Raw genomic sequence first — 26682 nt, 5'->3', positions numbered from 1 at the left:
ACCTCTGTAAGCCTCTTCTGAGCAGGGGGACCACAATGGCATTTGGGGTCTCTAGAAATTAGCTTCGCATTAGAATCAGGATCCAGTAACTCCAAGGTCGGGGTATACACTTTTTCTATTGTATAGTCAGCCTGGCAAATGACTGCAAGTTTCTCCAAGGAAGGTTTGTGGCCACATTTCTGAGTCCTTCCTCAATACATCTTACCTCTTTCTCCATCAAGGGGCTCCGAGCCTGTGGACTATCTTAGAGCTGGAAACTGAACAAGAGACCAGGTCAGATTTCTTTTCTAGAATTTTTTTCTGCTCGTCAGGTCAAGCAGTACCCTTAGAAGTCCATCCTCATCTATTTCACTCCTAAGGATGCCGTGATCAATTAGCCACTGTCACAGATCCCTGTAGATCAAAACTTGTTTCTACTAAGGAGTGCCCGTGATGTATGGTACTAACGCTCCGTCCTTGTCTTTTGCTGCCACGTGGCCTTCCCCACCCCCGGATTCCATCATTCCCATTGCAACTACCCTGCACCATCTCTCACCCTCGTTTCTGGCCCAGAGAGAACAGATGCTACAGGTGCTGGTCCTCCTCTCACTAAGAATGTACTTTCTACTGTGTTAGTAGACAAGCCTCCTCCAGATTTCCTGAGGTGTATGGATGGTTAACAAGTGGCTTAGCAGACTGCACATGAAGCATTTCTCTCTCCCTAAAAGCCTTTGGGCTCTCTGTACATATTCCAGGGAAATTACAACCTATCATTCTCAGTGATGGCTGAGTCCAGGCTTCAATAAGACATCACCACTCACCAACAAGGGATGGGGAAACTCCTGGGCAAATATCCGGAAAAGATGAAAACTACCTTGAAAAGATACGTGCACCCCAATACTCGTAGCAGCACTATTTACAATAGCCAAGACATGGAAGCAACCCAAATGTTCCTTGACAGATGACTGGATAAAGAAGCTGTGGTATATTTATACAATGGAATACTTCTCAGCCATAAGAAAGAATAAAATAATGCCATTTGCTGTAACATGGATGGGCCTGGAGATCATCATTCTAAGTGAAGTAAACCAGAAAGAGAAAGAAAAATACCATATGATGTCACTTATATATGGAATCTTAAAAAAAAAAAAAAAGACACCAATGAACTTATTTACAAAATAGAAACAGACTCACAGACATAGAAAACAAACTCATGGTTCCAGGGGGAAAAGGAGGTGGGAAGGGATAAAATGGGAGTTCAAGATTTGCAGATACACACAACTACATATAAAATAGATATACAAGAAGTTTCTGCTGTACAGCACAGGCAACTATATTCAATATCTTTTAGTACCTATAATGAAAAAGAATATGAAAAGGAATATATGTGTGTATATATATGACTGAAACATGATGCTATATGCCAGAAAGTGACACAACATTGTAACTGACTATACTTCAATGAAAACAAAAAGCCACTGTGGCCCCATGCTTAAGGTGACTGAGTCTGGTTGGCTTAGACCCCACAGCCCCCCTCCTCCTGATGACGTCAGGGCTGGGCTAGAACTGCCTCAATCCTGAACGCTCATGGGGAAGATCCTGCCGCCAGCACACCAACTCCAGGATCTGCCACCGGGAGACAGGAGGGAAGGGGGCAGGGCACAGCCATTCAAGGAATGCCACAGCAATTAACATCAAAATGGTGAAAGATTCAATCCCCAGTAGGCCTTGATGCTCAGGATAATGAGAGATTTGACTTCTAGCAGATCCTGAGCTTCATTATATGCCCACTGTAACATATTAACATGGTGAATAACATGCCCACAGGCACCATGGCAGTCCCAAGGCTAGCCACAAAAGGTCAAAGGGTGGGAAATGGCCAACTTCCTGGGAATCCCAGCCCCTTCCCCTTAGACTGCTCCTTCCACTTATTAGCATATGAGGCCACCAAGCCCATAAAAACCAGCAACCAGCGCCTCGCTGCCCCTCTCTCTCGCTCTTCGGAGACGGCCCGCACTCTGTCTGTGGAGTGTGTAAGCACTTTAATCAGAGCACCCAACCCCCACGCCTCGTGGCCTTTCTCCTGCTTTTCAATGTATCTCTCTGAATAAATCTACCTTCACTCAACTGTGGCTCGCTCTTGAATTCTTCCCTGCGCGAAGCCAAGGACCCACGCGTGGCGGGGCACATCCCAGGGGCTCAACCGAAGCCTGGACACAGCCCTTCTCATGTCCTACATCTGTTTTCCTGCATCAACTGCCCAGCTTGGACCCCAGGCCCCGATCCCACTGAGAGGGCTGGTGATTCTCCCAACCTGAAAACTCATCGGGACCAGAAACTAGGCGATGCCACACTGTATTGCTATGGACCCAGTCCTGGTGACAGGGGAGGGGCCCGAGCTGCCTCCATCTTTTAGCTTACATGTCCCACGGCACAAGGGAGGGGAAGTCTGGCCCTCTGCCGCACCTGGGGTGGACAAGGGGAGAACAGTCCTGTGCCTGTGAGCTTCCCCTGGTGAATACTGTGCTATTGGGCCTGACATATGTGCCACGTGGCCATTTGTCCATTTTTACACTCAAAGACAAGAAAAAGAGAGAAACAGAGGAAAGACAGGAAAGAGAAAAAAGTCGCAGGCCAGTGTCACTGATGAACATAAATGGGAATGTCCTCAGCAAAACATTAGCAAATTGAATTCAACAATACATTAAAAGAATCATACAGCACGATCAAGTGGGATTTCTTCCTGGGATGCAAGCATAGTTCAACATCTGTAAAGCAATCAGTGTGATTCACCTCATTCACAAATTGGACAAAATTGTGTGATTACTTCAACAGATGCAGAAAAAGACTTTTGAAAAAATTCAGCATCCATTCATGAAAAAATTCTCAATGAAGTAGGCACAGAAGAAAGACACTTGAACATAATAAAGGCCATGTATGACCTATAGCTAACGTACTCCTCAACAGGGAAAAGCTGAAAGCATTTCCCCTGAGATCAGGAACCAGACAAGGATGCCCACTCTTGAGATTTTATTCAACAAAGTATTGGAAGTCCTAGCCCCCAGCTATCAGACAAGATTCCTGGAGCACCGCCCTGGTACCCCACCACCAGCCAATCAGAAGAAAGCCACACACCCTGCAGCCCTCACCCCAAAGTTTGCCTTTAAAAACTTCCCCCTGAAAACCACTGGGGAGTTCGAGTTTTTGAGCACGAGCCCTCCTTACACTTTCCGTAAAAAGCACATTAAGATGTGAGGTCTCTTCCCACACCCGTCCACCTCATCTCTTAGCCTTTTGAACTGTGATGGCATGAGCATCACATGGGAAAATGGGGGTCCCTGTGTCCCCAGTCATCAACCACAGCAGACCAGAGTACCAGGGGAAATAAGTCATATCACCTGTGTCAAACAGAAACAGGCAAAAATTTAAAGGGGAACATTGTACATTACAACAGGTGCGTAAGAAAGGCTAATGGCCTAATATTTAACCATCTTTAAGTAACAATGCTAGGTATTTGAAAGTCACATTCCTTTATTTCTAAGAGAGCAATGTTTTAAGTAACAAGGCAATCTGCATTGCTATTTCTGTGCTTCACTAGGAACTAGTTAACAGTAGCCAAGGCATTTAAACTAAAATCTGACTCACAATAATAATTTTTGTTTATCGTAAGAGACTAGATATCGACGAAGTAAATAGCTCATTTGGACTTCAGCAGCACATAAAATGGACAATACACCTAGGTTTTGGTGGTTGGAATTTAGCCATCTTTTCAGTGGGCAGTGTAATTAAAATGATCCCTTATCTCATTTCCCTGTAATCTTCCTCTCCTTGTCTCAAAACCTTCCACTGAGATCAAAGTGGACATCTCCCCCCACCTCCCTGTTCTTGATTTTCTTGACCTAAAGGCATACCGTGGAGATATTGTGGGTTCCATTCCAGACCACTGCAATAAAACAATTATCTGAATGGAGTTGCTCCGCAGTGCATATAAAATTTCTGTTTACACTCTACTGTAGTCTATTATTATGTGTGCAATAACATCATGGCTAAAAATCACAATGTACATACCTTAATCTAAAAATATCGCTAAAAAGACTAACCATCATCTGAGCCTTCACGAGTCGTGGTAGGAGCAGCAAAGATCACAGATCACCGTAACAAGTACAACAATAATGAAAAAGCTGGAAATATTGTGTGAATTACCAAAATGTCACAGAGACACAAAGCCAGCAAATGCTGGTGGAAACATGGCTCCGACAGACTTGCTGGACACGGGGTTGCCGCAAACTTTCAGTTTGTAAAACATACAATAAAGCCAGTGCACCTGTACTGGTAAAGGGTCTCTCCTCGCCCAAACTCCAGCCGGGCTCCTCCGAGCCTCTTCACAAGGCCTCAGCCTTGGCCTAGAAAGGCTGGAACAAACAGCATAGTTCTAACAGCTCAAGGCTGAGTTCCCTAGGAAGGCCCTCGCCCTCCCCTTAAAGGGCCTGCCAGTTAGCAAACCCAGCTGGGTTCCATGTGGACCCAGCCTTCTATGCAACCCCCCACCCTGATTTTTGTAAGTTTTTCACTTCCTTGAGTATACAGAGCCCTGCTCACCTCCTTTATACCCTCATTCCCTTTAAATGCACTTCTGTTTAAGTCAAGGTTGAGCTCAGCTCACGCTGGCTTCTTTCCCCTACTGCAGTAGTGGGTGACTGGCTCAGTTCTGCCCTGACCACGGGAACGCCTGTCCAGCTTTGATACGATTTAGCCGTCACCAAAAAGGGGCTGAATGGCAGAGAGCCCACGAGGGGCTGACAATCCAGTGACAGGACCCACACACCATAAATACAGACCCAGCTCCAAGACTAGAGGGATCAAAACAGGAGGTCAGAGGTTTTACAGCGGAATGATGATATTTGATCAGGGAAGTGTTTCAGAAAGGAGGAGTTTTGAGAAAAGAAGTAAGAAGACCCTTACTGTTTAGGGAAGAGTCACAGGTCACATCCAGCCCCACACGGTCTTGTCAGGGAACTCAGTGGTGGGCATGGACATCGTTTGAGTGACCAATTTAGTGAGAGTGGAGGGGTGAGGATCATAAAGGAAGAAGGGAGTCTTGGGAGAATCCAGGTGGTGAGAGAGCCCATAACCAGGGGAACACTGGCTCAGGGCTGAGACCCAGAGCAGGTCACAGGGGCCGCCATGCTCGGCTGAGTGGCCTCTTCTCCCACGTGGCCAAGGAAAGGCTCTGTCCAGCGCACCAGGGTGATTGTGTGCAAACCAGGAAGGGCTTCCCTGACTCAAGTAGAGACTCTTCTGAGTAACATCTAAGAAGAAGGCCCGGAGTTAGCTTAATGGGGCTCATCCACCTGCGGTTTCTGTGCTGAGACCCTTGGAACACAGAGGACCCGAGTTACCTTGAGGGTTGGAGTGGACTGGGGTGGAGGCAGAGATGCGCTTTTTACTTTTCAGGGGTTTTGTTATCATTGTCTTGGGGGTTTTTTTTCTGTTTGTTTTGTTTTATTTTGCTCCCACCCTGTCAAAGGCCACAGTCTGAAAACCTATCAGCTTCTCGGGATCTGCCAGCAGAGTCTGATCACCTGTAAACATTCCTCTAAGCGTCTTCCTAAATCTCCACTGAAGTCCTTCCAACCAACTCACTTCTGAACTCTCTTTAAACCCATTAAGAGGGTTACTCCATTTCCAAAGATTTCCTCATCCAGATCTCCACGAACCCACATTGTGACCACCAACTGCACAGGTTTCTTCCTTGTGTTTTACTGTTTCTAGCTCTCCACTCCACCTCCATCCAGTAAGTTATTGACCTCCGATCAGAATCACCTAAGACACAGATCTGATCTCAGAACTTCCCCGCTGAAAAACCCTCAGTGTCTCCGTATTACTTAACTGCTAACCCTCAGCACAGAGGTACCAACTGGCTGAGACCTCCGTCTGCCTCTCCCCCTCCCTCCCTGGCCAGCCCTCGTCGCCTGGACCCCTCTCCTGTCTTCTAGGCAACAGGGTTGCCATTTTTCAATTCTGTCCCAACATTTTCACTTCTCTGTGCCTTTGTCTACATGATTCCCTCTGCTGAGGTGCCTTCCTCTCCACACTATCCCATCTGACCAGCATGCTTTACAGACCCTTCAACCCCAGTGTAACTGGCCCTTCCTCCTTGAACCACTGCAGCTCTTCCAGGCAAAATGAATCCTCCCTCCAGTCTGCTCCCAAAGCCCACTCCACCGCTGTCATTCTCGGTCTCTACTTAACACTCTAAGTAGATCGTGTGCTTAAATAGTCTCTTATGAGATTATAAAACCCTCGAAGGTAAAAAATGGAGTTACATACACAGTTTGACACATAATGATGTACTTCCTCAAGTTAAATACTTCTGTTCCTCCTTCACTTCTCTGCCCCTTACACTTGTGATGAAACTAAGTTATCCTTTTGTCTACAAAAGGATGGATTCGATCACCTAATGGGCCCTGTATCTTGATCGAACATTTGATAATTCTAAGAGCAAACAGGAGGAACCCAAGAAGTACATCAGGCTGATCGCACCAGGGCTGCTTAGGGACGACACTTAGGAGCTGAATGGTAATTACCTTCTTTAAGTAGGAAAGAGGCATAGAAGCGATGAAGACCCTCCTCCTGGCTGTTTCTGCTTCCTGATGACCTGCCACGTGCCTGGCACTGATGGTGCGCAGGGGATACAGCAGGAAAAAACCACACAAAGGCCCTGCCGTCTGTGGAATCTGCAATCCAGGTGGGGAGACAGGCAGCAAACAAAGGCACATGCGGCATGGTCAGGTGGCGACGATGCTATCATCCGGAAGAAGCATGCCACCACAATTAGCAATGGCGATAAAAAGCCGGGTGAGGAGCTAGGCAGTGACGGAAGGCAGTGACACTTAGGAAAGTCAATCAGAGAGGCCTCTCTGAGGGGGATGCTAACACGTGCCAGAAACACTGCCAGGGGTCCCCAAGGCCATCCTCACCGCTGTCTTAGCAGGAGGACCCTACAGTGTGGTTAGAGCTTTGCCAAGAACGGGCATCCTGGCTTGTTGACCTGCTAGAGGGAACTTAAGATGGTCAGCAAAGGAACATTTTTTGAATGAGTCAACAAATTACAGTAGAGTCATCCTCTATTCCAAAATAGAACCTCTTATTTTATCTTTCATAAGTGGCTCTTCAAAGAGGTTTCTTAACCTGGAAAACCACAGATTCAATAAAACACGAGCAACACTCAACATGTAGGCATGATCTCATCCAAATTCAAGTTATAATTATGTATGCATGTGCACAGAACGTATATTAGAAGGAACATCACAAAATAGTAACAGTGGTTATCTCTAGCTGGTAGAATTACAGGTAGATTTTCTTTCCCTCCTTACACTTTTTTATATTTTTAACCGTTTCTACCCCTAAGCATGTCTCATGTATACTTTTTCATTTTACTTGTTTTTAAATTATAAGAGACTTGAGATCTACCTTTTCAACAGGTAAGTGAACAATGCAGTATTGAAAGTATAGATAAAAGTGATTTCCATTTAAACAATGCATGAGGGGTCCTGAGTTCTATCCCCAGTGCCTCCATTAAATAAATGAATAAATAAATCGAATTATCTCTCCCCACCCAAATAAGAATAGAAAAGAGTCTTATTTGAGCCAAACTGAGGACTAGCTTGAAAGCCCACCTCCCAGATGACTCTGAGAAACTGTTCTAAAGAAGCCGGGTTTCTAGCATAGTATTTTATCTTGTCAGAACAAAGAACAATCAACAAGTCAGGGACACATTTCTTTAAGGTTTCAAGAAAAAAGAAAAAACTCACAGACACAAATCAGCAAGTCAGCACAGCCTTGGCACCTGGGAAGAGAGTGTTATCATCAAGGGAGGACCAGTATGGACATCCCAGGAAGAGAGACATTTAATCTTTATTTTTAACAAGGACATTCTTTATCTCTGGTCGATGTGCCCTTTTAATAAAGAACACAAACGCACAATGAATGAATGACAGGCCACCAACAGGCTGGTTTAGTTAGTGTAAAATCCACGTTAACTCATGGATAAGCCAGAATGACTTCCCTTATCTCAAGACGTGAAAATTTCTTTTATCAACACACACACACACACACACACACATGCTGGCTGTGCTCTCTCTTGGGCATGGGCCCTGTTTTCTGAGTCCCTTGATCACCTCCTTTGGCTGAAGACACCCACCAGGTTGGCCTCCAGACTCAAAGCCCCACACTCTGGGGTGCGGGACCTGGAGGTCAGGGTCGCCATCAAGGAGCCAGATGACCCAGGCCAGAAGCACGGGGAGTCCTGATGAAACTTAATAAAGGATGAACCTTAATAAAAAATGAGATGAGCATCCCAATTGTCTCCTCTGGGGGCTCTCCCCTCAGCTCCTCCCACACCAGTCCCGGCTGACTCTCTGCACTCAGGCGGCCAGCACCGGCCAGCGAGGGATCACTGCTGCTTCACGATTTTCCCAGCCTTACTTACCCTTTATTCCTCACCCGCAAGCCCTAAAACCTGCACTTCCAAGGTAAAGTGCAGACACTTTATTTTTGCTCCAGGCTGCTTTCTAGAGGACCTGGGCTAAGATATACAGAAAAAGGAAAAGCAAGTCTTTAAAAAAGTAAATAACAACTGCCCTGCAAGGTGGTTTTAGGAAGAACTCCATAAATAGATAAGGTCCCATGTGTGGGGGGTGTGTGTGTGTGTGTGTGTGCTTGCACACATGAGTGTAACACAAACTGGAATACCTCTTTCATTGAAAAGTAACACACACGGAACTATGTTCAGTATCTTGTAACAACCTTTAATAAAAAGGATATGAAAATGAATATATGCATGTATATGCATGACTGGGACAGTGTGCTGTGCACCAGAGATCAACACATTGTAACTGATGGTACTTCAATAAAAATAAATTTTAAAAAATGTTTTAAAAAGTAATAAATGCTGGTCCTCATTGTTTAGGCAATAAAAGAGTCAAGGCTGCAAAAAAAGAAATTCTTGTACAAACATACGTTTTTCTCTTTGATGCAGACCCACCTGTGGTTACAGACATAATGAATTTGGTGCATGTTGTGAATTACCTGGAGGATAAATTTCTTAAAGTGAAAATACTGGGTCGAGATGGATGTATTTTTCTACTGTGATAGGTGTTATTAAACTGCTCTTTTAAATTTTCACATAATTAGCCTTTCACCGCAAATCCTTTGCCTGTATTGAGCATTGCCGAACTTTTTTTTTTACCGAACTTTCTAATCAATTGGGTGGTTTTTAAAATTCCTGTTGGCATTTTTATTAGGTTTCTATTACTGTGTAGGTTAATTTAGGATGGGCACTGTGACAATTGCTAAGAACAGATTATGTCCATTTTTAATATCTTCAGTGGAATCGTAAGGTTGTCTTCGTACAGGACAGGTTTTTTTTTTTGTTATGGTAGTTAGTTCTGCTAAGAATATAAGGGATCGTTCCTTCCATTACACTAAGTGTGTTATATTTTTATACATTAATTCTGAAACCAGCTACTGTTCTGAATGTTCCTTCAGCTTCTAATAATTTTTCAGTTGATTCTCTTGGAATATATTCTATTATTCACGAAGAACGATTTTTGCCTCCTCTATTCCAAAATAGAAACTTTTATTTTATCTGTCATTAATTCATTCAACAAATAATTGAGTTCCTACTGTATGCCTGGAGCTGGTCTCAGCTATGAATCTAACATGTTTGTATATTATATTTCAGAACTGTGTTCACTGTAGGGTGCACATTCTTATCTTTTTTATTTAATTTTCATAGCAAAATTAGTGTTCCTGTGTTTCACTATTAAATGTGATATGATACTTGCTTTGAAATATACACGTTTATCAAATGAAGGCTATATTAATCTATGTCTATTCTACTATGGGAATTCTTACCAAAAATGGATGTTGACGTTTTTCAAATGCCTTTTTAGCATTTATTAGGATGATCACACTATATTTCTTCATCTACCAGTATGGCTGATTATATAATATTAATCCCACTGTATAATTATTTTTGCATGTCTGCTCTGTTGAAATTTTAACGTAGTCATTATTCTATGTGATAATATTTTGTTTTTTTTTTCCTTTTATGAAGGAGAAATAATTAGATTTCTTCATTGATTTCCACTTGGAGGAGGTACTGGGGATTGAACCCCTGACCTCTTGGGTGCTGAGGAAGCGCTCTACCACTTGAGCTATACCCTTCCCCCTGTGTGCTAATATTTTGTGCAGGATCTTAGCATAAGTGAGATGTGTCTGTACTTTTAAAAACGATTTAAATAAGAAAAGCATGCACTACCAGAGACTAAAAGACACACCAGTTTTGTATTCTTGTGCCTGCAGAACCCAAATCGAGAAGGAAACAGCAGCAGGAGAAGGCGTGACCCTCCCCCTGAGGTCTTGGCTTAGTGTTGCTCTGAGTTTATCCGTGAACCTGAGCACGGTAACACAACAGCCACACCTTTGATTTCCCAAGATGTAAGGGCTCATCACCAAGAAGTGATGCACAGAGCACAACGCTTCACCACCTGTGTTTATTGTCAAGCAGACCCGAGTTCAAGACGTGGCTCTGCCTTTACGGACTCCATGACCTTGGGAAAGCCCTTAACCTCTCTGTGGTCTACAAAATGGGGAACGTTACTCCAGCCACCTCAAAGAGCTGTGATGAAGATGAAACACGATAAAGCACATTATGGGAGTTAATACAACATTCGGTGTATTGACATGTTGATTCGTTTAGCTATTATTATCAATTAATCATCTGTTATTAATACCCTTATTGATCACCTTCTGAAGTTAAGGTCGAAGAGCTCTGAAACCCATGTGCGGTAGGTGCCCCTACACGGTCTTATGCCCTCATCCTCTGACCCACCTTGGTTAACCGTGTCTCGAGCAGGTCACAAATTCAGTACTAAGGCATTTCGACTCAGAAAGTTTACCAACTTAGAGACGATAGCCCTTTGCTATGTGCTAATGTAACATCTTTCTCAGTCAGAAATGGAAGCACTTTTGGGACAACACTGCACAGGGAAACAAAGTGATTAAAACAAGAAATTTTTAAAGCACGTTACACAAGTAACGATGAGAGAACACGGGTCTGGCTACACTGGGAGCTGACATCATAGTCAGTTTCAGCCAACCAGGCTGTTCTGGGAGGAAGTAAGACAAAAGTGGAGCCTCTTCTGAATTTTCAGTTATTTGTCTTTAATCATCGACCCCCTTTGCTTGGTGAATTCCACAGATGTCAGTAAAGCTCAGAAATGTGATTTCTGTCATCCCAGCTGACCCTGATAAGAACCTATCAGCGTGGCTACTTACAGTTTCCCAGCTACACAATCACACAATTGAAGTTCCAGGTCTGGGCTCCACGGAGTGGCCACAAGCAACATTTTGAAAAAGAAAGAAGGCAGAGGAGATTATGGGTGATTTGCTCTCTTAATTTTCTGCTCCCTGGATGCACTGGAGTCTCCCAGAGCTGCAGCCAATCATGAACCCTAGAAACTACTGGGTTTACATAAAATCCAGCTGCAGAAACTGGGAATTCTGGGTCTCCGAACAAATAACGATAAATTCTCTGAAAATCATTTTAGGGCTTCCATAGACCGCTTCATGGCTATGATTAATAGGATGGCCCCGGAGCAGGTCCAGGTCTTCTACGAAAGAGTTTCTGGCATGACTGAGGACTGCCCATTCCTACTGACTTGCATTAGAGTCATCAGATCACCCATGAGGTACCTGAAATGAAAAGACACGCACTGGGATGCTCTCATCAGGGCTGGAAAGCAGCATAATTCCCCCTCCTGGGCTCTGCTGTACGAATGAAATGTGGCCAAAGGGCCCATGCTGGCCAGACACAAGGGTTCTTGTGTTGAGTAAATGTGTAACAGAGGGAGGCAAAGCCAAATCCAAAGTACAAAGGATTTGTTGTTTAAACATAAAAACACAAAATTTGCTAAGATTATGCTAAGAATGTATCTATATATATACATATACATATATGTATATATATATAACTAGAGTTTATAAAAACATAATTTATACATATAAATGAGAAAAAAGATGGGAAGCAACAAAATAAAATATTAATAACAAATTGTGCTATGATGGGTAGTTTGGGTTATTTTCTGCAAACTTTAGCATTCCACTATTCAAGTTTTCTACAATGAATCTGCATTACTTTTGTAAACAATGAATCTGTATTACTTTTATGAACAGAAACACATACTAAAAGAAACTAGGATTTTTTTTTTTAAACTGAAACAGATTCTCAATGAAAACAGCTGGAACCAGCACAATTTAAAAGGAAACCCTTATACATGGTTGATGAGAATGTAAATTGGTGAAGCCTCTATGGAAGATAGTATGGAAATTCCTCAAAAAATGAAGAATAGAGCTATCCCACTTCTAGGCACTTAAACAAAAAACACAAAAACACTGATTTGAAAAGATATATATGCACCGCTATGTTCACTGTGGCATTATTTATAATAGCCAAGATATGGAAACAACCTGAGTTGTTTGTATACACACACACACACACACACACACACAGGAATATTACTCAGCCATCACAAAGGTGAGACCTTACCATCTACAACAACATGAATGGTACTAGGAGGTACTAAGCTAAGTGAAATACATCAGAGAGAAAAATATCTTACAATTTCTCTCATATGTGGAATATAAAAAAACAAACAAAATAAATGAACAAACAAAAACAAAACAAAACAAACACACAGATACAGAGAACAGAGTAGTGGTTTCCAGACAGAAAGGGGCTCAGTGGGGCGGAGGGGTGGGAGGACCAAATGGGACCAACACGAGTGATGGATGGAAACTAAATTGTTGGTGGTGAGCGTACTATAGGGTATACAGAAGCAGAAATATCATGTTGTACACATGAAACATGTTACAAGCCAATGATACCTCATTAACATTTTTTAAATATGTTTAAAAACCTGATCCTCAGCCTGGACCACCTCTAGCAACCTGTCTGGAATGGGACCAAGGCTTTGGCAGAGCTGCTGGGAAGTCCACCACGACTGGCGGTTCCAATCACCTCCCAGTAATGAGACAAAAGGAAAATATAGGTGTCTGGTGATCAGAGAACACGCAAGCTGAAAACGATGCACTGCTCTACTAAAAGCACACAGAGTCACAGCTTGTGAGCCGTCTCAGTCTGTAGTTAATGATGGGGCGCCATGAGAAGCCAGCCTCACAATTACTAAATAAAGCAAAGATGTTGGAACGAAACGGTTTATCATCTACAAAAAAAGAAGAGCCAATAGAATCATGGGCAGTACTTCCAGCTCTTCTGATACCAGAGATTTTTTAAAATATTTCCCAGCTAGGAGACAGGAAGCAGCTTGTAACAATGCAAAGAAAAGGAGAAACTCCAAAAAAGAGTTTTTTAAGGAAATATTAAAAACACACTATTGGTCACTGTACTGGACCTGAGCAGGCATGGACTTCCTCCCAGGAAGGAAGGAAGCTTTGCAGCACAGCCTGGCTCTCATGTACCACTTACCTAGTGCAGACCTTACCTCTGACAGTTTGGAAGAAAATGCATGTTAGTTTTTTTCAAATAAACTCAGAAAAGCAGGACTGAAAAATCTAGGAGTTGCAAAAGAGATTTGTCCAGGTGCTCAGAGTGTGCACTGTGGTGCTGAGAGAAGCTGCTCTCCACAGCCAGGTTGACCAGCTCATAGAAAGCCTACTGACTTAGCATCGCAGATCGTCCAGGAGCAGAAACAAGAGATCACCAAAGTGTGCACATCCCTAGTCTGTAAGTATAGTCCACAGGAAGTCGAAACATCCCCAGTCATCTTGGCCAGTCTCTTTTTCTTGGCCATTTTTTGAGGCATGGATTTCTGCCCACACATCTCACACCATTCCCTTGGAAGAAATTCACTAAGATTTTCATAGTGTAGTCATTGCACTTGGATGCACACTGGGTCAACATTTATTAGCTGTCTCTGAATTTGATTATTTCAATAGATACTTTTGGCATTTAAGAAAAAAAGTTTTAAAATTAAAAACAGTATTTTCAGGGCGGGGAGGGAGGGTAAAGCTCAGTGGTAGAGCATGTGCTTGGCACGCACAAGGTCCTAGGTTCAATCCCCAGTGCCTCCACTAAATAAAAACAGAAAAGGAGAGGAGTGGAGAGGAGGAAAAGGAGGAGAGGGGAGGGGTCGGGAGAGAAGAAAAGAAAGAAAGGAAGGAAGGAAGGAAGGAAGGAAGGAAGGAAGGAAGGAAAAAAAAAAAAAACCAAACAAACCATAACTACCTCCCCCCTGCAAAACAAAAATAAATACAAAATCCCCAAAATCTAAAAACAAAAATCAGAATTATCCTATCCTATTCTAACCATTACAGCTTGCCCCTAAAGGATTATATCCTTTCCCTTCTTCAGGTCTTGATGGCTCCCCTACCCCTCTTATGAAATATTGTATTTTACCTTTTATTATTGTTTGTACTTACTTCTTTCATCAGGGTGACAGTGGACCTAATCAGTTGCCCAAATTTTCAAAAATTCTTGAGGCTCAGATTTACGTAGTCGAGTTTCACAGAAAGAGATGATAGAGAGGTAGCAGAAACGTCTTTAGCTATTAGAAGTCATGCATTTCTTTCTCAATAAAAGGGCAGAAGAACAAAATCTAGAAGCAGAGACACTCAACAGCATCCCTTGGGGGTAGTATAGCTCAGTGGTAGAGCACAGGCAAGCTCCTGGGTCCAATCCCTAGTCCCTCCAGTTAAAAAAAAAAAAGAAAGAAAGAAAGAGAAACAAAGCATGAATAAAGCATGCAGTTTATTAAAAAAAAAAATCCCTGCGACGTTAAACCGAATGGGTGTCAAACTTCTAGAAAGCAAAAAGTGGTGATACATTCTGACTCAGAACGCTCAGGGCTTTTTGTCTGTCTTGTTCCAAGAGACTGTCTGTCAATCTTCCAAGAGCCTAGAACAGTACCTGCCACGCAGGAGAAACTTTAAATACCTTTTGAAGGAGGACATAGATCAGGAGGCATTTCTGTACGGAAGAAACTGAGGTCAAGGTGCATTTTGTGTACATCCCCTCTGCACCTGACAGTGCTTGGACACCGGAATGGCAATTGGCAAAGGAAGCCAGATCCTGCTGGTGAAGAGCTTGTACCCAGAGAAGGTGACCAACACAAGGGGACCATTTGGAATAACTCCGGTGGGGAGCCCTCCAGGGTAGACCGTGGTTTCCCGTCCATCAAGGAAGAAAGCGACTAAACCCTCTACACTCCCTGGTGCTTTCTGGTCTTGAACATGGTGTTCACATTTCCCAGATGCAAATTCCAGGAGACCGGGGGCTGTGCCTTCTCCCCTTTGTATTCCTTGCGGTACCAGGGACAGTTCTTGCAACTAATTGTTACTTATTCTCTGTTTTTTTCACTGAAGTGACTGCAGTTGTCTGATTTTTAAAAACAAACAAAATTAGAGGTAAAGAAGAAAACCTCTGCACATTATAGGAAGAGCAGGATGCTGCCAATAAATAGATCTCAGGGTATGATGTGAGGCTTGGAACACAAAAGGCAGAAAATCTTCCCCATTCAGACAACGACTAGGTTCTCAGAACAAATTAGTAACCTTGTCTTGACTTCCTCATATGTGCAGTGAGAACAGTCCCACCTGTGCCACAGGGTTGGGAGAACCTGGTCAGATAATGCATGTGAACTTGCTTTCTAAGTACAAGAAGGTTCACTAACATTAGTTGATCCTATTACCACTGGTCAGTTCCCATGTGTGGCTGCAGACCCCTCACCCCGCCACTGCCTTCTTCCCTAACCTAGTTAGTCAACCAGGTTAAGTAAGGGAGAAATTTTTATCTTCTATCCATTAATCTATCCCCCTAGATTTAAACTATCAGCTGCCTCACATCTAGAATTTAAATTGTAGCTAAAATCCTGTTTATTACTGTTGGAAATATTGGTTGATTCCTGTGGGCAAAATGTAAGAAAGTCAGGAAAGAGAAAAAGTAGGCATCCTTTTGGCTCAATATTGATAAACCAAAAAATAAGAACTATCCAAGGAGGGGAAAAAATATGTTCCCAAAGGTACTGCAACATTAATTTGCAACAGTGGGAAAGGACGACTTCCCTCTCCGGCTCTGGTGGAGCTCCAGAAGACCTGCTGTCCTCCAGCCTCAGGACGAGTGCCTTTGGTAAAGCAGAACTATGCAGTGATGCTCTTGAGCTCACCGCCCAGAACGGCTGACCCTTGAACACAGAGGTTTGATTGGCATGGGTCCGCTTATATGTAAATTCTGTTCAGTAGTAAATACAGTACTACCGACCCGAGGTTGGCTGAATCCAAGGATGCAGAGGAAATGTGAATACAGAGGGCTCGCTGTAAAAATCACACTCAGGTTTTGGACCACAGGGCATCAGTGCCCCTAACACCCTTGTTGTTCAAGGGCCAATGGTATTTTGACTTCAGTAGGTTTAGCTCAATGTCTAGAAACTGGCATTGGGCACCAACGGCTTAAGTAGTGTCTGTGGCACAATCATTTAATGGACATTTTATTAAAATATGATGGAGCAATAGGAAAGCAATTAAAAAGCAAAGCCAAAATTGCACAACTGTGTAAAATATATATATGCAAACTGATAAGATACAAGATTGATCTGTTAATCTAGAATATTGCAAAAAAAAAGAATATGGAGAGTGGATTACTGTCTTCCTTTTACTTTGAGGGCTATAATGTTGCTTAGGTGATTTTTTAAATCTATATTCATTCAAACCAGTATTTGGATTGGGGGATTTATGACCACTTCAGAAAACAGAAACACCCAAAAACAATGGTTCCTGTCCTTCCCATTAGGGTTCTAATTAATGTGAGTAAATTCTTACGTGGCTTTAGGAAAAGGCTTAAATTTCTCAATAGACACACTACAGAACCATAACCATTTAGCTGGCCCATTAAAAAAAACTGTAGTAACTACTACCATGAATTTAGAACCCAGAAACGTCCACACCACAATTTAGTGTGCAGACATAACCACATTACATATAATATTATTGGGGCTCTCCCAAACCATCCAAAAGATTACATAAAGAACTCTGAAATTGGTCTGACGTAGTTACCACTAGAATAAAAGGTTTAGGTTAGCTCTTAACCCCCTAGCATCTTTACCTGAAATGCATTCTCTGGCATTACAGAAAAGAATCAGGAAACTTGCTAATTTATAAAATAGTGATTTTGTTAAATTCTTATTTTTTATTGAAGTGCCATCAATTTACAATGTTAGTTTCAGTTCAGCAAAGCAATTCAGTTATACATACACGTACGTATTTTTTCAGATTCTTTTCCATTACAGCTCATTACAAAAAATTAAGTATAGTTCTCTGTGCTATACTGTAGGTCCTTGTTGCTTATCTATTTTGTATACAGTAGTGTGTATCTGCTAATCCCAGACCCCTAATCTAAACCTCCCCTCTCCGCTTACTCCCCTGGTGAACACAGTTTGTTGTCTATAAAAGAGATTTTTTTTTTCCCCGCCCCCTAAAAGAGATTTTTAATAGGCTCCTATTTGGCTCCTGTTGTATAGTTAATCTCAGACAATTAAATCATTTAGGAGATAAGAACTTCCTCCCCAGGCATCTTTGTTTGCCTGGGAATCTGTGCAATGCCCACATTTCCCATTGAAGTGGGAAGTGATTGATGCTGGAATCGTTCCCAACTTAAGTTAAGCCAATTGTTACTTAAGAGATTCAGGCCAAAGGGGATCCTTCTCTACTTACTGATAACTATCTTGAATTCTTACTAGCTCAGGAGCAAGCGTAGCCATGGAGTGTCTTAGACACAGTGGAGCATAGAAGTAGCATTCTTCTCAGAACTGACAGAAAAGGAGTAACTTACGTGAGTAACTCAATCACTTACGATACCTAGAAACAGAATGCAAAGTCCTAGCCGTGATCTGGCCATCACAATAGGAGTTAAGGGTAAAGCCTCATCAAAGACACCATTTTCACCAGGGCTAGGATGTAGGAATTTGGATGGTATTTAAAAAATTCTCCTTTATCCCCTACCAGCAACTGTGCTGATCCAGGAACAGACTTCTGGTAACTATTGGAATGGTCAGATCAGGACATAATCTTAGACCTTACAGAGATCTTTAAAAAGAACCAAGCTACACTGAACTAATCTTAAAACAGTAACAAATATAAACAGATCCATAGGTTAAGAACTTACTTCATACAAACTTTTAGCTGATCTACTACGCTTCCGATTTCCTTTGGACAGAGAAAGGCCCTGCATTGTTTTGTAGAGTATCTGTTACCTTGTGTTTGCCTGCGCAACACACCTTGAAGCCAAACAATAGTGAACACCGGGTGCTGGGAGCAGAGAAAGGTTTATTGCAGGGCCGAGCAAGGAGGACAGGGGGCTTGTGGCCTAACTTAAAAACAAAATCCATCTAATCTCAGCCCGACGTGCACAGAACTCCTTTTTTTAGGGCTCCTTCTGCACAACTTTCTGTATCCGTATTAGTGTGTTGCCCCCGTCCCCTTTTTTCCCTCATCTATAAACAACCAGCTTTAGGACAAAATCTTTTTTCTCTTAACAAAAAGCGATTCCATTCCTCACACCTTTCCTCATTCAAAACGTGTGTCCCACTTTCCTACTGTGTACTGAAGTGTTTCCTTCATCATTGTTCCTAACTTCAATGACGTATTTAAATTAGAGTCCTCAGCTCTCAAAATATTCGACCACCAGTGAAAACCAAGGAGCAAACACTCATGAACTGTCCTTCAGCATTCTGTAGACTGGCAAACCCAAAGGCCAGTAATAATTCCTAAAAACATGTGTTTGTAAGAAGTATCTCAGGGTGGCACCAAGCATACGCATCAATAGTCCTAAATGCCTCTAGTTTCTCTGCAAAGGAAGCCAGCTTTCAGCAGTATCTTTCTCTCTTTGGGAACGACTTAGCCATCCAACAAACCTCCATCATTTAACTTCAAGTTACCAAATATCTGGAGAGATCACTTTTAAGGAGACATTCCCAAAACACAACCAAAAGAGAACGGACCCAGAGTGGCTCCCAGTGAGCCCAGAGTGGCTCACTTCCCGGAAGGGAAGGAGCCCAGGTGGAGCGGGTAGAATTTTCCCATCCTGCACAAGTCAGAGTGGCTCACCCCAAAACCATACACATAAAAACACAAACAAATAAGCCAAGGTCACACAGACAATCAGAGGTGATGCCGTCTAAAAAACTCCACTTCCACTCCCAGATGGAAGCCTCCAAACAGATGGGCCCAGTTCTTAAAGGGAAATGACCCAGGATGGTTCATGCTGAGCCCAGAGCTGCTCACATCCTGGTGGAAATGAGCCCGGCGAGAATGGAGAGATTCCCAGCCTGTGCGAGCTGGAGCGACTTACCCCAAGCGACACCGAGTGCGGTCCGCAGCTCTGGACGTTTCTTGACTCCAAACAGCCTCCGGCCAGGGCGGCTGATGCCGGTCAAGGAGAGTCCATCCCGGTTTCCCCAGAGCCAAGTGAGCTCTGGCAGCTGCTGGGACCCCAGGAGGGGGCTGTCCCTGGCTGCCGTCGACCTACCATGGGCACAGACTCCTAGGCTGGTTTGGACAAAATTGTTTCTGAATGCAACACGGTGAGGCCAAATAATACCAAAACGTCAAGAGTTTGGGGCAGAGAAAGAAGAATGAGTGACTTATGCCCCCAAAGCCTGGAACTCACCCAAGGGTTTAACCGTTTCAGCTGAGCACTTTGAAAGGCTAGCTGAGGGAGGGGCTTCCCAGGGTGTGTGGTCAGCGGTGCCCAATTCTCTGATTGACAGTGCTCAATCCTTAGGAGCCAGAAGGTCTGAGGGCCCTGTGCTCACAATCATCAAGTAGTTCATTTCTTCCCTTAGGTGGTGGTTCTTAGCATCTGAAAAACTCAGGACATCTGCATGAGATTCTATTCTCTGGGTACTTCAGCCAGGAGCTACAGCAGAGGGTGTGGGGGAGGGGTCTCTCCTGGGAAGCCCCCCCCCCGGGGGTCCTGATTGGTTGTATATTGAATTCATATTCTAGGAATATAGATTTTTCTCCAGTGACCATGGGTCAGATATTCTCACTACATTTCCAGGGTCAGTTTCAGCCCAACTCAGGTGAAATTTTACTCCTGGAGATGCATACATCCTTCTGACCAGGCTGGACCTGGTGTTCCAACCCCAGTGATGGCTGTCCTTAATCTGGGGCAAGCCCAAAGAGCTGGACTGTTTCCTAAACTGTGTGGAGGGCAGTAAGGATGTGTTGGGGCTAGACCCCGGTGCCCAGTGTGGCTCAGATCGCAGAAAATCCACAAGATCAGCCCTACAGCAGTGCCGGACCATGTGTCTCACACTGGCTTCCGTCAGACACCGTTGAACAACGGCATTTGTCTCTGACCACCGTCTGCCACCTTCTCCCATACCTCTTATCCTGGGGCCCAGTGCACATTTCTGTGTTGGCATCATTCTGTGCCTGGATTCTGGGTGGTTGTAAACCTCATAAGTAGGACAATGTTGGACACGTGAAGACAACCGTTCTCCAAGAACGACCTTCTTAAACTGGTGTCACTGCGAGTTTGGAGGCATGGGTTTCCATAGTTGAGGTATAGAGGGGGTGGGTCATAATGGATGATCCATCTCACAGTTTTCTATAAAAGATCAAATATGTGGTACCGGGAGAAAAAGTACCAAAGCTAGAGCTTCTCTGCAGAAACCACAGCAGGTGGCAAGCAACGCCAGGATCACAAGGAAACAATCCCGTGCTTGTGATTAACCTTACCTGTGCGTCACCTGCGCCTCTGGCCTCAGAGGAGCCTGCCCGTTAACACGTGGTACTCATTTGATCCCACAATTAAGGAACATCACACTAGACTTTGTGCCATGCCATCCTATTGTAGTAAAAGCAACACTTTCACTTAGGCCGAAAAGAAAGCCCCTCCCAGGTTAAATCCTACTGTGAACTCCTTGCACCACCCCCTCCGAGCCTGGCTTTTCCTCGAGTGCCTTTTAGACACAGCACATTCCACCAAATCCTAAATTCCTGGATTCATCCTTGTCTGCTACCCTCTTGCCCTCCTGGTAAAGTAGACCTCCTGGTGCCACGGGCATCTGTGACACCTTCATCTCGGAAATTGACTCGTCCTCCCCCAGGGTTCCCAGTTGACTAACCCAGTGTCATCCAATACAAACACAATGCGAAAGCTACTTATGCAATTTTAAGTTGTCCAGTAGCCATTTAAAAAAAGGAAAAAGGAATACATGAAATCAATTTTCAAAAATTTATTATGGTAAATTGCAGATAAAATTCATATTTTAACCATTTTCTTAAATTGAAGTACCGTCGGTTTTAACTAGTTTTAAGTGTGCAATTCAGTGGCATTAAGTACTTTCACAAGGCTGTGTGGACATCCCCACTGTCCATTTCCAGAACTTTTTCATCCTCCCAAACAGACATTCTGTACCCATTAAACACTAACTCCCCATTCATTTCCCCCTTCCCCAGCCCCTAGTAATCTCTATTCTACATTTGTCTCTACAAACTTGAACGCTCTGGGTACTTCACATAAGTGGAATCATATGCTATTTGTCCTTTTGTGATTGGCTTGTTTCATTTAGCATGAGGCCCACAGGATTCATCTTTGTTGTAGTGTATGTCTGAATTTCATTCCTCTTTAAGGCTGAATAATGTTTCTTTCTGTTTGTTTGCTTTGTTTTTTTGGGGGGGGTGATTAGGTTTATTTATTTAATTTATTTATTTTAATGGAGGTACTAGGGATTGAACCCAGGACCTTGTGCATGCTAAGCACTCGCTCTACCACGAGCTATACCCTCTCCTCTATTTCATTATATATATATATCACATTTTGCTTATTGACTCCTCTGTTGATGGAAATCTGGGTGTAACCATCTTTTGGCTATTATGAGTAATGCTGCTACGAACTTTGGTATTCAAGTATCTGAGTCCCTGCTTTCAACTTTTGGGGGTGTATACCTAGAATCAGGGAAACTAATCCTAAAAATATATTTTACTTAATATATCCTAAACATTACCATTTCAACATGCAATCAACAGGAAAAATGGAGATAATTTGCATTAATGTTTTTGTATGAGGCTTTCAAATCCCAGGGTACTTACAGTACTTTCCAATTCAGACAGTAAATTTTCAACAAAATCCTTGTATTTAGATTTCATTAAATTCATCGTTGAAAAGGTAGAGTCACACACCCATGTTATTCCAAATACACTTTAGAATATGTAAATTAATTAAAATTAAACAGAATTTAAAATTCAGTCCCTTAGTCACATTTCAAGTGCTCAAGGACCACACGTGGCCAGTGGCTCCCACTTTGAACAGTGCAAGCCTAAATAATTGGGTAGAAAGGCCTCTCTTTGGCCCCACACAATCTGTTCCATCCTACCTTGCTCAGCCTGCCTTGCACTTTCCCCAACATGTATTCTAGACGGACTGATCGTCAGCTCAGGAAATGCATGGGCAATGCACCAAGCACTGTGCTGACCACTGGATATGACAGGGGGGAAAAATCCATGTTCTGCTTGGAGCCCCAAAACAGGTGGGGCCAGCAGACATTAAAGACAAGTAATTGCACAAATATATATATATATATATATATATATATATATATATATATATTTATATAAAAATTGTTATAAACCCTATGGAAAAAAAGGAGTGCGAAGACAGGGCAAGCACTTGTCAAAGAGATAATCACATGAATAACAATATCTTAACAGTTTTAATAAGTACCCGGGGGGAAAAAAGGTCTGATGGGAGTTTAATAAGTGGGCTTTTTGCCGAAGAGAAGCTTCTCAGGAGAAGTAACATGAAGCTGAGAAGGAGTGACGGACGAGCTGGGGAAAGGGGTTCAGAAGCAGGTCGGCGTAGTACAGTAACCAGGTGAGCACGTGTCAAAGGTCAGGGGTGAGAAAAAGTCTCTAAGAAACAAAGAGATGAGTAGTTGGTGCAAGTATAGACAGGGGCACCCTGGTGGGGTGGGCAGACAAGCAGGACCCAGCCTGTGCAGGTCTTCACATCATAGTAAGGATCTGGGACTTTCTACCAAGTGCAACAGGAAAGCTATTAGAGAATGTTTAAGGGTGCTGGACTGGCATTTCTTCTTAAAGACGACTGTGGTGGTTGGGTGAATAAAAGTCCTGACTCTTCAGCTTGAAGCCTAAAGAGCCCTCCTTTCCTTCTTCGGCATTTTGACCTCTGCTGCGTGGTCAAAGCTCAACCATAATTCTTGCCTGTATTCGCCTGTTGTCATTTTATGCACTATCTTCCTTTCCTGTTGTTCATATACTCAGCTCACTGATGCATCTCACCCTAACTGTAATCTTCAAGCAGACATCAAAAGCTTCTCACCCATCTTTGTGTGCCCAGGGCATGGAGTATGGAACAGATAGACCCCGCCAATCTGTTAAATCGGATTGAGTTCAAAGTCTGATCAGAGTTTGCAACTTTCTCCCTCCAAAAAGCCTTCTGTGACCTAATTAACTCTGTCTTTGATCCAAATTTTCGGTACTCTGCTTGCCACAAAGACTGAAGTCCCCGAACAAGACCTGGGCAGCCCTCCAGCATCTGGGATGGCAATGCTTAATAACAAAAAGGGGTTTGTTTCAGGTCAGGCTAGGGTTACAAAAGGCACCAGCCCGTATGTGACCTGGCATTACAGAGCTTCAAGGAACCCTCTTTCTACCCTTCAAAGTCCTGGCATGAAAACCATGTCCTTAGCAGAGTTCTCAAGAAACAGACAAAACAAAGCCATCTCCAAGAAGTGCACTGTCCTTAGCTCGAGGCGCCAAAAGCATTAGATTCCTTACCTCCTCCCAATTACTGTGCATTTCATGATCTAGAGAAAAGAAGTGCGGGAAGGGCCCAAACTTTGTCCCTTATAAACTGTGACCTTGGCCAGATTAATCTCTGAGCCTGTTCTGACATCTAAAACGGCTGGTAATACCTATTCCTACAGACGGTTAGGAGGATTAGGTGAGAACTGAAAATGTCTAGTGTAAGTTTGTGGTCAAACTGCGTTTTGTGCCTTTAAGGCTTCGAGGGAGGGGAGCGGAAGAAGGCGGAATAGGGAGTAATCTTTGCCACTAGTAGAAAAGCTACTAAGTTTCCTCTTTTCCTTTCTCGTGAATACAGACACTGTGGAAGAGATCTCAGAAGGAAAAAAAAAGCCAATTTATGAAATATACTGGGAGAAATATTTTCAATATCACGATTTATGAGGATACAAAAAGTAAATGTAATTTTAACCTCAAAAGAAGCAGCCTTTTGTTTTACCCCCAATCTCGGCGGCCTGGACAAGTATTAACAAAGTCTATCAACGCGGGGCTAATTCCCGGATTATAAAAGATGACTGTGAAAGATGAGTAAGGACTTCAGGCTTCTCTCCAGTCCTTCCTAGCACCACACTTGGGCTGAGCTGCCGAGATACAATTTTCTTGATGCCTCATCTCCCCCTTTCCTCCCGCCCCACGCAGTTCTACCGGAGGGGGGTCCTACGCGCCAATCAAGATGCTCTCGGCTCTGGGTCCGGGGAGCGTCCGCAGTCAGGACCACCTTCCATTCTTCCCCGCGAGGCCCCGGCCACCCTCAGATCCCAGGACTCCTCCGTCGGGACCGCGCAGCTCCCCGCTCCCTCGCCCAGCGTCTCCCCACCCCCATCCTAGTTCCCGCCGGGTCAGCGCCAGGCCGAGGCCGGTCACTGCCCGGCAGTGACCCGGGCCGGGCGCGAGCCCAGGGCGGGGACGGGGCGAGCGCGCGCCGGCGAGGCCCCGCCCCATCGCCAGATGCGGCGCCGCGGGTGCGCGGTGATTGGCGGGCGCGGCCGCGGGATGAATGGGGTGACCGCGGCGGGGGAGCGGGGTGGGGACGCGGTCGGCGCGGGGCGGGGGCGGCACCGCCCTGCGCCGCGGGCGGTTAACGGTCCCCAAGCCCTGCGAATGGAGGAGGGGCCCTCGCGGGGGCTCTGGTCCCCGCCCGCCGGGCAGGCTTGTCGGGGCTCGGAAGTGATGGGGGTGTCCCCAGGGGGGTTGCGGTCCAGACTCGTGGGAGGGTTGGGGGCAGAGTCAGCCAGAAGCCCCGCCGGCCCCGCGGGCCAGCGACAAAAGGCGTCCCCGCCCCTGAGGATCCCTCCCCGGCGCCCGGATCACATTGTGCAAAGATGGCCCGGAGCTCCTCCGAGGAAGGGCTCTGATTGAAATCCTTGTCCAGACACGCAGCTTTTTTCCCTCCCTACACCAATACCAGTTTTTGACTTCATATTTTACATTCGGTCATCCAGCAAACATCTATTGAACGCATACTTTGTGCCTGGCACACCCCAGTGAACAAGGCGGACTTGTTTTTGCCATCCCGAAGTTTAAAGGCTAATTGGGAAGGTAGGGATAAAAATAGTAAGTAAAACAATCGCAGATTGTGCGAAGTGCTGTGAATTGAGGGTAAACTAGGGGCTGAGGGAAGGGAGATGAGAAGGGACTGATATTAAGAGACCTATCTGAAAAGGTGACTTTCAAGTTGAAGCTTGAAAGAGGGGAGGTGGGCAGTTTTAAGCAGAGGGTAGAGCCTTGGCAAAGACCCTGCTGCTTCCAAACCCTTTTCTCATCCTCTCCAACATCTAAATTTCCGCGGCACTTCTCAAGGTACATCACTTTTTTTTTTTTTTTACCAAGTATTCTAGTTTTATTAACTAAATTCCTGGCACGTACTAGGTCCCCAAAGAACATTCAGTAAGTACCAACTTAGCATCCACTGACTCGCAGGAACGCTGCTACATGCCCAGGTTAATTTAAAAAAGCAAATAGAGCAGGGGGAAGGTATGGGCCAAGTGGTAGACCCCATGCTTAGCATGACTGATGTCCTGAGTTCAATCCCCGGTAGCTCCTCTAAAAAGTGAATTAGTAAATCTAATCACCTCCCCCCACCAAAAAATAAAAATAAGCAAAGAAAGAAAAGTGAATACTGTTTCCTGAGTATTCATTTTGTCCTTTTGTGCTTTTCCCCATACACTCACTGTCGCACCCTTTATCCCCAGGCTTCGAGAATTTTTCTTGATTTATTTAACCACCACCCCACTTTCCAGGCTTTCTTCCTTTCAGAGCTTAATTGGCTGGTCCAATCATCTAATTGGGTCTACCCATTAGTGGATGAAAGGACAATGCATTATTCTTCCCATATAATGTTTATGTTTGTTTTTATGTTGGGGTTTTTAAAGTAACCTGTAATGCCTCAATTCAGAGTAATAAATAAAAATCTGAGGCACTTAACCAACCCCTGACTTGAAAAAAATGTTTATTGATGTTGAGATGAGAATGAAGATTCCTTCCCAGCAGCCTTCATTCAATGAATTTGTTTATAGGATGGCCTGCCTTCATCTGTTATGTCTTCTTTTTCAAATTTGGCAACCGATCCCTGTATGAGTAAATAATTTTTTTTTGTGATATCAGAAAACCATATTGGGAAAGGCAAATTCTTCTAACAAGAATATTGACATAGTTATCAAAATACTAGTCATACCTTGATTGTTCAGACAAGCAGAGTAAATAAACTTGATTTAAATTCTTCTGTCTCTGACTTCCGTTTTTAAAAGTAAAACTATTAATGTTATCACTCTTAGTTATTTTCTGCTTCGTAAC

Source organism: Camelus bactrianus, chromosome 20, assembly GCF_048773025.1.
Source record: "Camelus bactrianus isolate YW-2024 breed Bactrian camel chromosome 20, ASM4877302v1, whole genome shotgun sequence".
Lineage (NCBI taxonomy): Eukaryota > Metazoa > Chordata > Mammalia > Artiodactyla > Camelidae > Camelus > Camelus bactrianus.
This window is presented reverse-complemented; position numbering follows the sequence as displayed.